The sequence below is a fragment of the Ictalurus furcatus genome, chromosome 12, assembly GCF_023375685.1.
Source record: "Ictalurus furcatus strain D&B chromosome 12, Billie_1.0, whole genome shotgun sequence".
Lineage (NCBI taxonomy): Eukaryota > Metazoa > Chordata > Actinopteri > Siluriformes > Ictaluridae > Ictalurus > Ictalurus furcatus.
This window is the reverse complement of record NC_071266.1, coordinates 20,141,166-20,155,234: the sequence shown is the minus strand read 5'-3', so window position 1 is coordinate 20,155,234 and position 14,069 is coordinate 20,141,166. Positions and strand designations below refer to the sequence as shown.

The 14,069-nt window shown below is 37.1% G+C and overlaps 1 protein-coding gene across 9 annotated transcripts in view; it reads right to left on the bottom strand.

The window, feature by feature from the left end:
- The window catches only part of adgrb2 (adhesion G protein-coupled receptor B2), a 458,554-nt gene that overhangs the window by 140,650 nt on the left and 303,835 nt on the right, over positions 1-14,069 (bottom strand). The window lies entirely within an intron of this gene.

The window sequence follows — 14,069 nt, the reverse complement described above, 5'->3', positions numbered from 1 at the left end:
GGAATTTATCAGTGGGGGTGGGCAACTGAGTTACAAAGAAAAATATCACCAACATATATTTACTACTAAAATAATACATACATCTCTATGGGGTCATTCCTATGTCCCGAGGGTCCCATGTTCCCAGGATTTATATGGCACATAATATAACATAACAATATCACTGTATTGGTATTTAAAATAAAATTTAAAAAATGGTGTTAAAAATTAGCTTATTAATAAAAATAATTACAGAAAAAATACTCTAGCAAATTTGGAGGCAAAAATGAAACTGGATTAAATTACATGTATAAGTCATGATGTCATGAGAGTTAGATTCAAAAACATACTAGGCTAGTTTTCACCTAAGGAAGCTATGACTTTTTGTGATTCCATGAATCCAACCATTTGTTTAGTTCCCTAAAGTCTAGGCCTATTATATTCAGAGTCATACAGCAGTGCTGGGGAACAGAAAACCCCTTTGACAAGTTCCAACATTATCTCATGTCATATTAAGTGAATACAGAGCTGAGAACATGTTTTTCAGGTTCCCATTGTGTGCTATACATATATAGCTGGGGAACGTAGGACTGTCAGTTAATTAGGGTGGAAACGGACGAAAGTGCAGTTAAAGCTTTTACTTGAGGTAGGCAGACCTGCAAATGATAGGCAAAGACATGGTCAAAAACAGGCGTGGGTCAGGCCATCGACAAACATCACAAACGAGCCAAGTTCAAAAACAAGAAACAATGGACAGGGTGAGAAAACTGAGAAACAAGGACAAAGAAAGGACTGGTCTGGTAACACAACACAAAAATGCAATACTTTGCACAGAACAAAGACACACAGGGGTTTAAATATACAAACTAATCAAAGACCACAGCACAGAACAGCTGAGACACAGAGACAGGACAGAAACCAAAACAAACACACGTGTCCCGTTAAACAAAGTCTGACAACCCAGAAGTGCATGCTGTCGGTCTTCGGGCAGTTCATGCACCCTGTTGCGATTCGGACTGCTGAGTGCGCTGTTCTCTCCGGCACTCAGTGCGAGTGGAAATCTCTGACAAAGACCCTTTGTCATATGATCATTATGTGCCACATAAATCTGGGAAATATAGGACCCTGGGAACATAGATATACTCCCATTCTCAATATACTGCACACTTTTTCACATTTCAAAAGAAAAATCTCTGCTATCTATTCCCTAAATGTTCAAACATCACTACATTTCTCTCTAATCATATATTTCTAAAGCATCAGACAGCTAAAATCCTATGAAAACTAAACTTTAACAGATGTGACACTGAGAATGAGACTTACTGTACAGCTTACTCCAATCTGTCAGATGCTACATACACTTTGTATTTAGCAAATATTTAGCATTCAACTAGTTTGTATTATCACACTTCTTCACACTTCAATTATAGCTAATATTTGAGAGATTAGCAAAGCTGTTGATACTTAGAATCAGACCATTCCTAATCTTTCAAATGTTAGCTAGATATTAGCATTCAACTAGTTGGTATTAAAAGACGTATTGACATTCTAGCTAACATTTAAGAGATTAGCAACAAAGCTATTGTTAGTTAGCCACAGCTTTCAAATATTAGCTAGACATCAGCTAGATTATGAAGCAGTACTTCAATTTTTTTCCAACTTTTTTTTTTCATGTAGATGTAAATGCACTTTTACTTGAGTAAAGAATTTGGCTAATTTTACCTCTCCAGGGATTACTACCTGACACAAGATGATGTGTGTTTGTGCACAACAAGGAAATTTCTGAACATGTCAGGAGTTCAGGAGGCTATGATAATGTGTATTTCCGGGGGGGGGGGGGGGGGGCGGGGGGGGGGTTATTGTTTCACATAGTGACCCTGCTCTTTACTTTGCTATTGTACCACACCCACACATTACATTATTATTATTATTATTATTATTATTATTATTTTATTTTATCTACTGTACCATGTGTACCATGTAAGCAGCTCTGCAAGCTTACTGTGCCTTTCTTGTTAGCTGTAGTTAGATTTAATTTATATGTTGCACAGAACGATTAAAGCCCATCTCCTTGAGATGCTCACTAAAAACTTGTAAACCTCAGTTTTTTTTATGCGTTTTTGAAAGTTGTTCAGAAATATGTTCCTCAGACCAAATTTCAATGAGACATTTAAACTCTTCTTTGTTTCCAAGTTAAATCGTGATTCGTGTTGCAAGCCATTAGCAAAACAAACACACTTTTTACATAACACGGTTACACTTTTTACATCATGAATTGCTATACAGGTTGGTTTGTTGGTCCATTGGGTTGGATTGCTTTCTCACTATAAACCAACCGCTCCAGAGTGTGTTTGCAATTGGGTCGAGACAACCTCGTCTCAGACCAATTGTTTTGGTGCGGATCCGAGCACAATTGCCGTGTTTATATACTGTATGTCCCAACAAACTGAACCAAGGGAGAAAACACAACAGGTTCCAAAACAAATGCTCCAAGCAAGTCAGGTGAGAAAATGCCCTGAAACTTGAATAAGGCATAAGCTCTGACTACTTGGCACAATAACATTATAACATCATGTCATAAATCAGAAAAAAATGTTTCCTGATATAGATTTATGTCCATTTATGAGTCATTATGATGTATATGTCTGTCAAGTTATGTCACGTTTATGTTCATTCCTATCCGTAATTAGAAGGATATTAAAGAGGAATTTCCCAAATTGTTTCCTACTGTTGGATAAACAGTATGTTCAATTTTATACTGAACAAATGGCACAAAATATTTTTTATAAATGTGCATAGTACATTATTTCTTGATTAGGAAATAAATAAATGATATTCCAACAAAAATAGTATGCAAATGTATGTATATTAAAATAGACAATGCTTCATTTGCATAAAAAAACTATTCACCTTGTAGTGACTCACCTTAAGATTCAGTACCGATGGGGCCAATATTGAACAGGTACCAAACACCAATGCAGTTGGTGTCTTTAGTACTGAATTGGAAAATGAACTGGCAGCAAAAAACTCCCTAATCCTAACCCCCAGTTCAGGTTTAATACTTTGTGAAATAGAAAAACATGCTTGCATCCTGACACCTTTTTCATACAAGAAAGTGGCTCTTAAAGGTTTAGCTTTAATTTTTAACACAATAATGGATGAAATTATTTATTCACATAACATCCACATAACTCCAAGGCCCCATCACTGGTCCAGACTAATCCCACTTTTTTGCATCATTTCTTTTTTTTTTTTCCTGGGGTAATTTAAATTTCAGTTTCACTGCTGTTTATCACCTGCATTTGTCTACATTTAGTGCTGTCTCATTCTTTCTCCCTCTCATTCATGTTATTATGCCCAGCTTGGACTCCCCTCTCTCTGCTTAATGAGTTTAAAGCCCGTTATTGGAAAGTTTGATGTTCAGAGCTATGATGAACATTCAGAGCTTTTAATTAGCAGTCTAATTCCCAGTAACCTCACGGCAGGCATGCATATGCCCACTTGTTCCAGCAGCGGCATGAGAGACTACACTTATAAAATGGACATGTGCCTATTAATACTAATTTGCTAATTAATTGCAGTGGATGCATGATGAAGGAGCATGGAGAAAGCGTTTTGTTAAAAAGCTTTTTCAGTATCACAATTGAGAATTAATTATCCCAGCTGAACTGCCGCAGTTCATTGAGAACAATGTGCAAGGATTTTTGAATGTGGAAATATGGTTTCTTTTAAAATAATATAATCATACGACTGGGCTTAATAAACCTGAGGTGTTGTGTAAGGAGGGGCAAACAAAAATAATAATAAATGCTTTTGATGTATTTTGATGAGATTGTGTATTACATTTGTATCTTATACAAATAATAAGAAATGCAGTCTTCATAGGTGAAACCTAGGGCTCAAACTATGAGTAGACATTCAGAGCTATTAATTCTTTAAAGAGTCAATTGAACAGGGCACACCTGGGCAGCAGGAACCACCTATCAGTCACATGTTCCAATACTTTCGATCACGAGTAAAACGGGTGGATTCAAACAAAAGGTGCCATGTTCTAAGTTGTTTAATACATCTAGATGTAAATACAAGGAAATTAAAGCTGAAGTTCTGATCTATCGTCTCATATTCATCTTTAAATCTCAAACCCAAATGTTTTCAATGTATAGCGAAAACAATAGAATTGTCCTTGCTGTTCCAATACTTTCAGAGGGGACTTTATATAACATCCTAATTATTGCATAGTTCACATAGAAGTCAGCCATGTTGTAGAAATCAGAAGCTAACTGGAGAATATCTATGAACATTTAGAAAGCCAGACAACATCATATGACTTTTCTCTGTAGAAATTAGGATGTGTGCGCGCATCATTTTACTGAAAGCAAATCAGTTAACTGTTCGTGGATATATTTTTTTACATGATTCGGTGATGTGTATAAATTATGACTACTTAAATTACATTCAATACACTAAACACTGATTCTACTTAGCTGTTTGGGTTTCTTAAGAAATCACATTATGCATCACATGTATTTCTTCCATGGTAAAGGAAATTGAATTTAGCAGGTCATAGAATCCTAGGAAGCTTTCATTCACATATTAGTCTGCTTGCAGAGTCTGAATCAGAGCTGAACGCAGTACTTTGGTTCATTTGCTATTTGGTTTGGTTTGATACTGCACACATTTACACAAACCAAAAATCAGCAGGGAAATAAAACAAAAGAAAAAAGAAGAGTTCAGGGCTGAAAATGTACTCATAACACTCAAAAAAGAAAAAGAAAAATGGAATAATGTAAACAAACTTTTGCCAGGTGCACATACCACCATGATTAGATAATTATATAAATAACTTGTTCTGTGCACTGGAATTCAGCATTATTTTATAATACGAATTTCCAGAGAACATTCCACATTTCTGCAATTCTACAGCTCTGTCCTTTGGCTCAGTTTGCACCTCACAGGTCAGTTTAGCAGTTTGGCGCTACAAAAATATTGTGGCCCACAAGCCAAAATGCACGATATGTATGGTTCACTTCCTAAAATATTGAATCCCTTTCTAACTGCAAGTGAACTGCACTGGAGCTGTAACCTGACTGGGAAGGATTGTTTATAGATAATATAACATAAGTGAAAAGAATGAAAAGAAACTAAGTTGTTCTGTGAACATTAAACGTAACCTTAAATGGATAAAAACTACGATGTACTTTTTTTTTTTTTTTAATTCATTGAAAGAATTTTTAAACGGTACTAAACTGCTGTGGCACAAAAGGAATACAAGACTGCGCCCTGAATCGTACATCAATTTTGACTCTCTCTCTCTCTCTCTCTCTCTCTCTCTCTCTCTCTCTCTCTCTATATATATATATATATATATATATATATGTATATATATACATCCCGAAATCTAGCATATGTGCATGATGAACAATTTGAGGAGTAAAATCAGCAGTTAGACCGACCGTAATTCTGCAATTAAATCAGCAGTTAGACCGACCGTAATTATGTTTCCAGCGTATGTCTTTCCAGTGTATGTCTTTCAATTTGAACAAACCTCAGGAAGTGGTTTCAACATTTTCCTCCATGTCTGCTCCATTAATAATTTTAGTAAGGGGAAGAATGTTCATATTTACCAGTCATTGGAAATTAGTGTTGTAAATAAAACAAACCTCACTTGTAGAACAAGACTTGAATGCAACCCATTAGGCTCTTCTTTTTACGGAGTGTTATAGCCGAGCATGCATTTATGCTGAATATTGATTTGGAGTAGTATGTCTTGGCTCTAATGCACTAAGGCTCTAATCATTTCACAGACTAGAGCAAGCTGTGTTCTTTTTTTTTTCTTGAAAGGAAAAAGGATGCTAATTATTAATAATCACCTTGTATGTGAAATCTCTCCTGCTCACATTTGATGAAGTCGGAGGAGAATGACGTATTTCACAGCACTCGTAGCTTGTGAAAAAAGATTTGTTTATCTTTTCTATCATAGTTTATTAGATTTTTTGGCATTTCCAGTAAGATCAAAAGAAATCTGACTGATGCTGAGAGTAGGTTCATAGAAGACATGTGATATCCAAGTTGTTTGTTTGTTTGTTTGTTTGTTTTTTAAAATCAATCTTACTCCCTTTTTCTCAGTTTACCAGCAAGTTTCTACATAAAATATATAAAAAGGGTATAAACAGTATAGAAGGAACAGACAGGAGGAATAGTTTTACCTTAACTGCACTATTTTATGCTACAACATTTAAACATTTTTCCCCACAACAGTTAAAACACAAAACAGTGATACTTGTCAGTGATTTTTAAAGGGAAACGGCAGTATTGGAAATATTGATACTTCAGTATTGACACAAGCATCTTGATCATTAGAGCATAATTTTTATTTATTTATTTATTTTTTGCTTTTCACAATTTAATATTTGGAATGTATTAAGATGCATACTTTAATACTTTAAATTTAATATTTAAGATAAGACTGGTATCTGTCTGACATCATGCTCATGTACTCCTACTTGTAAAAAAATGTTCTGATACACCATGTGATATTATACGATATAAGCCTTGTGTATGTTGTTTTGCTAAGAAACAGACAAAATGCGGAATGATAGCGATCATGACATATTTCACGATTAATGGCGGCAATCAAAGCAAAGCAGATTGCAAGCTGTGCTCTGCGAGAAAATATCAAGAGGACCTATAACAACGTCTTTCTACAATGCATGTAAACATAAAGCTCAGCATGAGGAGTGTACTGCTAGCAGCACATGACAGCAGCCAACACTTCGGTTAACACTGGTTATGTGAGAAAAAAAAAAAAAAAAAAATTGTCTACAGACAAGACTAGGTAAGTGAAAATAACAGCTCTTACCAAGTATGTTCTTCCTTACAATCAGGCACTATCGGTCATTGAAAACAAAAACATACTTTCCTTACAGCTGTACAGAAGCGCTTCTCTGGATTGAAATAAAACCCACTGTTCCCCACTGCAACCCTACTCGATCCAAGGAAACTTATGTAGCTCACTAATGCACTTTATTTAAAGTGAGCTATGTATGAATAATGTTATAAAGAACAAGTCTTGTGTCCTAAGTGCATGAACAAACATTTCTGCGCTTTTTGTGGCCACTATTTAATCCAGGGAAACATAAACAGAGCTACATAAAATGTTTTGCCTGGTTGATTGATATTAAGTAGGATACTGGTTTCCGTACTGTTACTGGTACCAGCGAGTACTAAAAAAACATGTCCCTTTACTCAGACTGAAAAAATAAATGGTATTGATGAATGTCTATTGTGAACTATTTGAATTCTTTTCTGAATTTAGTCTGACAAATATTGCAAATACTACAAAAGTACTGGAAACTACATGGACTACACCACCGTGTGATATTAAACATTTTCAGAGTGTGCTAAAATGATGTTAAATGTACCACGAGAGGCTTTTCTGACTAACACTTTTACTTGTTTTGAATATTACACAATACTCCATTAACATTCTCTCTCTAAGTGCTTATAAACAATCACAGCTCTTATTTTGAGATGCGTGAACACGTCGAGGTGTTACATAAGTCAGAAAATTACAAAAAAAGATGCAGTATTGCTCCTTCTGTTTGGGTTGCCATTATATTGTGAAGCCTGCTACGGTATATGCGGGCTGTTCACTGTTCTTGACATTTTGGTAGTTAAAGAGAGAGCACTGGAGAAAGGGAGAACAAAAGTGTATTTCTGATTTCTCCCACACATGCATTAGCCTATAGACCTTGCTCCATGTGTCATTTTATATAACAAAAATGTATGTTCAGTATAAATGCATCTTAATTTAATCATTTAAAAAAAAAACAGCTTATAGTGCATATCTTCTTACTGGACTAGTTTTGAACTGATTATCATGCTCAAGGACTAAACGTCATGATACTCAGAATGACGGACTGACTTACAGGCAAATTCTGCAGCCTCAGTAAATGTAGTATACTATAACTTGAGTGGCAAATGAACTTTAAAATTCTTAAATATTTACATGAATTTCACAGTGATAATTGGATAACTAAAACTGGAAAAATGTGACCTAAAATGTGTCTAAAGTTGCTGAGTTCGGTCAGGTAGTAGGATTGATGTGAGCCATGTAGGGTTGATAATGGACAACCTAGTATTATGGATTGGGGATGCGGATCTGAAAGGGAACAGGCATGTTGCATTGAGAATCAGTTTAATGTGTCATGCACTTAGTAACCAATACAACCTGAGTGTCTACAGCCCAGCATTTTTTACCCACAAGCTGGGTTAAAGAAATTTGCTGGGTTAAAAACAGTGCTCGGTTGGTCCATACTGGACCCAAAACTTGGGGTTACTTTTAACTCAGCATTTTTAAAGTGTAGAAAGACTTGACTGGGAAGACAGATTATTTAAAATGTCTCTGGACTTCATCAATTACTAGCTGGGGGGAAAATGGATGAAACTAGACGAAGTGTGAACTGGTTTGAGGCTGCCAGGATAAAATTGTTAGATCGGCACATACACACGTATGCATACTGGATTACAATTAAATTCCACTGAAATGCCAATATGCAGCTGTACAGAAATCCGGATGCACATTTAAATCCCTATTACACAGTGGAATGCAAAAACTTCTTGAAATGTCATGAAGAAACCATGAAAGGAACCAGACTCAAAAGGAAACCCATCTTGGTGATACCGAATGCTGGGATAATAAATCATTACCCTCTGTGACTGCATACTATAAAGTCAGACAGTGCTCAGTGTGTTGAAAGGAAGTTGACTATGAGCATATTACGCATACTGTATGCATCATGGGATGATCCTAGGTCAGTCTTTATGATTACAGCAGCAGTTTTCAGGCGCAAAAGCGACCGTATATGGGTGAGATTAAACACTGCTGCAAGCATGAGAGGTCTGCATAAACTATTTTTAAATAATGCAAACTGTGGAAAAAGTGCATGGTTCTTTATGGAGGCTTTCTGGTTGATTTGAACTCTTGGCTCTCTGTCCTGGCTCCCTGCGCTAAACTTTGAGCAAGGCTGTGTCACTATTCAGACAGATGCTATCAATGTTGCGAACATTGCAAACATTAGTCGAGCATGAGCAGTAGATTATTGTTTAAATGCGTGACATATTCTACAGAGATTAGCCAGTTCCACTGGGAACTGTAAATTATGAACATCGGACGGATACACCAGCACACATGCACAGAGTACACATGTATGGCTGGGCATAACAAACTGGATTTAATTAGCCAAGTCTAAAGGGAACAGAGCTGCTGACTTGCTCAAAAACATATACATGTATTTTATTTTATAAATTGAGGAAAGCAGATAAAAAAACCTAATGTATTCTGAATGATGCACTTTCAATAGTAATGTAAATGTAAATGTCTTTTTAGTCCCAGCCATAACACAATGGTTAAAGTGTTAGAATATGTTTTTTGGGACAACAAGGACAATGGTATCATGGAATTGTTTTGAAACTGGTTTTCATTATATCTGTTTTAATGACTTATTTAACTAGCTCCAAATTGAGGCATCACCTATGAAATTGAATTACATTCCTAGTATCATTCCTGATTTGGACAATTTCATCTAGCAATGCAAAGCAGTTAGCTAGTTGGCTACCTGCATGAAGAGTGCTTTGATATCATTATAGTAGAATATAACAGACATAAGCTATACTCTGTGCTACTTATAACGTTGAGGTGAGCTGAGAACCTTGGCAGACCAAGAGGAATCATGGATAAAACATCCATCCATCCATTTTCTGTACCACTTATCCTACACAGTGTCCCGGGGAGCCTGGAGCCTATCCCAGGGGACTCGGGGCACAAGGTGGGGGATACCCTGGTCAGAGTGCCACATCACAGGGCACAATCGCAGACATTTACACACTATGGACAATTTAGAGATGCCAATCAGCCTACAATGCATGTCTTTGGACTGGGGAGGAAACCGGAGTACCCGGAGGAAACCCCCCAAACACAGGGGAACATACAAGCTCTGCATACTCAGGGCTGAGTCAGAAATCGTACATCGTACCACCAACCCCAGAGGTGCAAGGCAAACATGCTAACCACTAAGCCTCCATGATCCCATTTGGATAAAACATGCAATACAAAGAAAAAACAAAAAGCCAAGAATGAGTACCGAATGGTGTAGCTAGTAGCTGTCTACTAGTTGTCTATCATCAAATGATAGTACATGCTCTTCTTACTGTTCTTATAAGGCAAAGGTCCTACATAGCTCCTGTGATGGATCCCATACATTACATAACTGTTGAAGTTGAAGCAATAGATCAATTTGCACAGGTCTGGTTTTCAAGCATCACACGTAAATATATTACTTCATACAGGCCTACTTCAATACACAAGTTAAGCAGTTGTTGCTCTCACCTAAGAATATTGAGACACCAAGTGATGCTAATGAACATAAAAAATATCAACCTTTCGAACATAGCTCATAGACACACACACACACTTTCACACCCACACACACAAAATGCCATGAAATGCCAAGGCAGTCATTTTTCACACTTGTGTATGCAAGGCCAACTCCAATATTCTATTAGGCCATGCTGTGATAGGCATAATGAGGCAGCACAGTGCCTGGCCCTGTCCTTTACTGCTGTGTCCTTGGCACAAAAAGCTGCCGCAATTAAATGACCAGATTAGTGTCAGTGGGTATCTGACTTTAAAGCTCTACATTTGTTTTTGTTCCATTTGTTCGCTTTAAAGCCATCTGATGGGTGATAATCAGAATATGACCTTAATTAACTCACCTTCTTTGTTCTCACAACCAAATCTGTTAATCTGTTTGCAATGACAGCACCAATTTTTTTTATATAAATGCAAGCGTCAATGGGGAAAAAAAAGACCTATACTGTAAATGAGACCATCCTGTGCAGAACCACAGGTATTCAGACTTCAGATGTAACAACAGACTTAAGTGCAGGAAAAAATACATATTTTAGAGAACTGCTGATGACACTCAGAATGAGCCTGTCAACAAAAATGTGTTTATCTGGTGGTTTAATCACTTAATACATGTCTAGTCATAATAATCCAAGGTAGTTAACATGTGGAATCATAATGAAGATGTTTAACTGATTTTTTGAGGGAATTATTCAGCTCCGGCCATGATCCAATCCACTCAAGACATCACATATGTTTTACAATTGACAAATAATAGCCAATATCATAAGGGCTACACAGGTAAAAGGTGGAAAAGCCAAATGTAAGAGGAATAACACACTGCTTGAGGCAAGAAGCAGCACCTTCAGAGAATAAATCTTGGGATGACACAAAATCGGTTTGGGTCCCACAGAGTTTAGTACACTAGCCATAATAAGTAAAAAAATAAAATAAAATAAATAAATAAATAAATATAGATAGATAGATAGATAGATAGATATAGATATAGATAGATAGATAGATAGATAGATAGATAAAGCTTATCCATGTGTCATACTGTCCTATATAACTAAAATCTGGAGTACATGAGCTTTAATGCCAGCATGAGCTTTAAACCCATTCAGTTCTGGGCAAACATGAACTGTCATTCCTCATTACAGCTTCATGCTAATGGGTCTTTAACATGAAGCAGTTGCATACTACAGGACCTCATTCAACTGCAGAAGATTTGAAAAATGTTTCTTCTTGTACCCCAGCGAAACTGTGCAGAGGTTCTGACGAAATGACTTAGCTTCTGAGCTATTGCGTTTAGAATGGCAGAAAGCATGGCCACCTTTATGTTCCTGACACTAAGTCTAAGCTTCTTTAGAGAGATTATCCTCCATCCTGGTGTGCTGAGAGCAACGCTGCCACATGGGTTAGCTTTAACAGTGACCTGCAGCAGTAATCGAATGCCGTGGCTGGATTAAACACCTTTCTTTGCTAACAGGATCAAGATGAAAAGAAGTAAACAGAAAGTAAAAACATAAGTTAAAAAAAAAAAAATGAACTAGAAAAGTGCATGGCACCCTAAGGTTTGGCTTAGCAAGTTTGTTAAATCAACATGAAGCAGAAGAAGGAAAGATGGAAGAAAATGAAGCAGCATCCAGCATCCAAGAACTCAATCAGGCAAGCCAATAGTGTGCCTGTTCAGTTTCAAAACAAGTAACACGGCCACACAAATGCAAACAGGTAATGCATCATTCTCATAGATTGTCCAGCCAAGTGATTCCCTAGCGTGGTATAATGTTTGTCTAATGTTTATTCTTTTCATGACTGCTTGGCTTTGGACAAAGCTAATCTAGCACAAGAGAGCATGATTTATCATACACTAGCATGTGTTAAAACAAATAGTGTTGTGGGAGCTCCTAAGGGAAATGTTCTTATGATGAACAGTGAATTGTAAAAAGCAATGACTCTTGGGGGATTTCTTTTTATTCCCTCCATTTTTATTATCTCTCAATGTTTCTTTCATCTGGACTAAAATAGGCAGCTTTTTCCAACATCCTCATCATCATCATCATCATGATCATCATCATCATCATCATCATCACTATCTAAGAATAGAAAAGAACTGAGCTGGTACTCACCACTAAGGCACCAAAAGTAGAGATGCTCCGTGACCAGACAAGTCCTTACTGTGTTATATCGGTTTATGACACACTAACACACACTGTCCCCTATCCCAAGAACCCCGCCCTCAAACAATCACACACACACACATCATTCTGCCACCACACACACTACTGCCACAGGAGGCAGACCATTATTTCCACATCAGGGGCTTCAAATCCCTGGCTATATTTAGACTCATGTAAGGGAACCTGTGTTATGACATTTGAGATGACACATACCGCTATGAACTTAAATTCACAAAGGAACGGCAACACTGATCGAGTAATCCAACTAACCACTAACAAAAGTTCATGAGAGAGAGCGAGAGAGAGAGAGGGAAAGAGAGATGAAAAAGGATACAATGGGTAAATACAGCCTACAAAACGCCAATAAAGAGCTAAGTGAAAGTGACACTCGAGCACACTCTGATGCAGCAAGATGGATTCTGTATTATACCAATTCAGCTCATTTTAACCATTAGATGCTTGGGGATTAGTGTCACAGTAAGCCCATCCTCTAGGCTCCATCTTCACATAGTGAGAAGAAAAAGGCAATCCTGACATTCTCCCTTCCCAAAGAGACCCTTTCTTCCTATTATGCTTTTCGTATTTTCTTTTCTTTTGTTGCTATGGCTAAAATAAGATCTTACTGCTGATCTTCAACAGTTGAGAAAGTCCGGTGAGCAGCTTTCGGTGTGTCTCATCTTTATTATTGCCCACGTCTTTTCATAGATACAGAAAAGGAGGGCAAAAAGAGTTCAGGGAGCTGAAAGAGCTCCAGTTATGAATACGACACATCAGAAATAGTGCTCTGTGGGTTTTGTCTGAAAGTGTATGACTAAAATAAATAATCTGATAAATCCCAGAACATTAGCAGTTTGAATTCTGACAAGGCCATAGTCATCCATGAGTCTGGGCAACAGGGTCACTATTACTTTCTCCTGTCCATCAGAACACTACTAACCATTTGCAGGCTCTTGTTAGATGATATACAGTATAAAGAAGAGGGTAGATAGCTGCCCTAATGATGTTACGGAGCAGCAGCTTGAACAGATGCAGTGACTGGATTCATTTTGTAAGCTGTAAAGCAGTCCATAAAGGATTTCCATACAGGAGTTTTTCTTGTGAGTGTTGCAGCCAAAAATTCTTGATTCTGCGTCGGATGTTTTTCAAAATTTGTGATGCAATGAAAGTTTTTTGTGCTTTTGTATTACTTGAATTGGCGACATTGCAATTGCACAAAGTCTTTCACAGTGATGTTTATTGGTAAATGAGACCTTTTAGCTGTACTCATGCTTGATGCATGTGAATCAAAGAGGATTTTGGCTGAATGTGCGTTGTGATTATGTCACATGATGGCGTCTTGGCACGAATCTTTTTCTCATTTTGAACCGTCCAGTTTTCAGTGAGTCTGTGCCCACTGTAGTTTCAAAGTCCACTTCTTGGATGACATGAGTGGAACCTGATGCAGTTTTCTGCTGTTGTAGCCAATCTGCCTAAAGCTTCAACATGTTTTGTGATGCTTTTCTGCT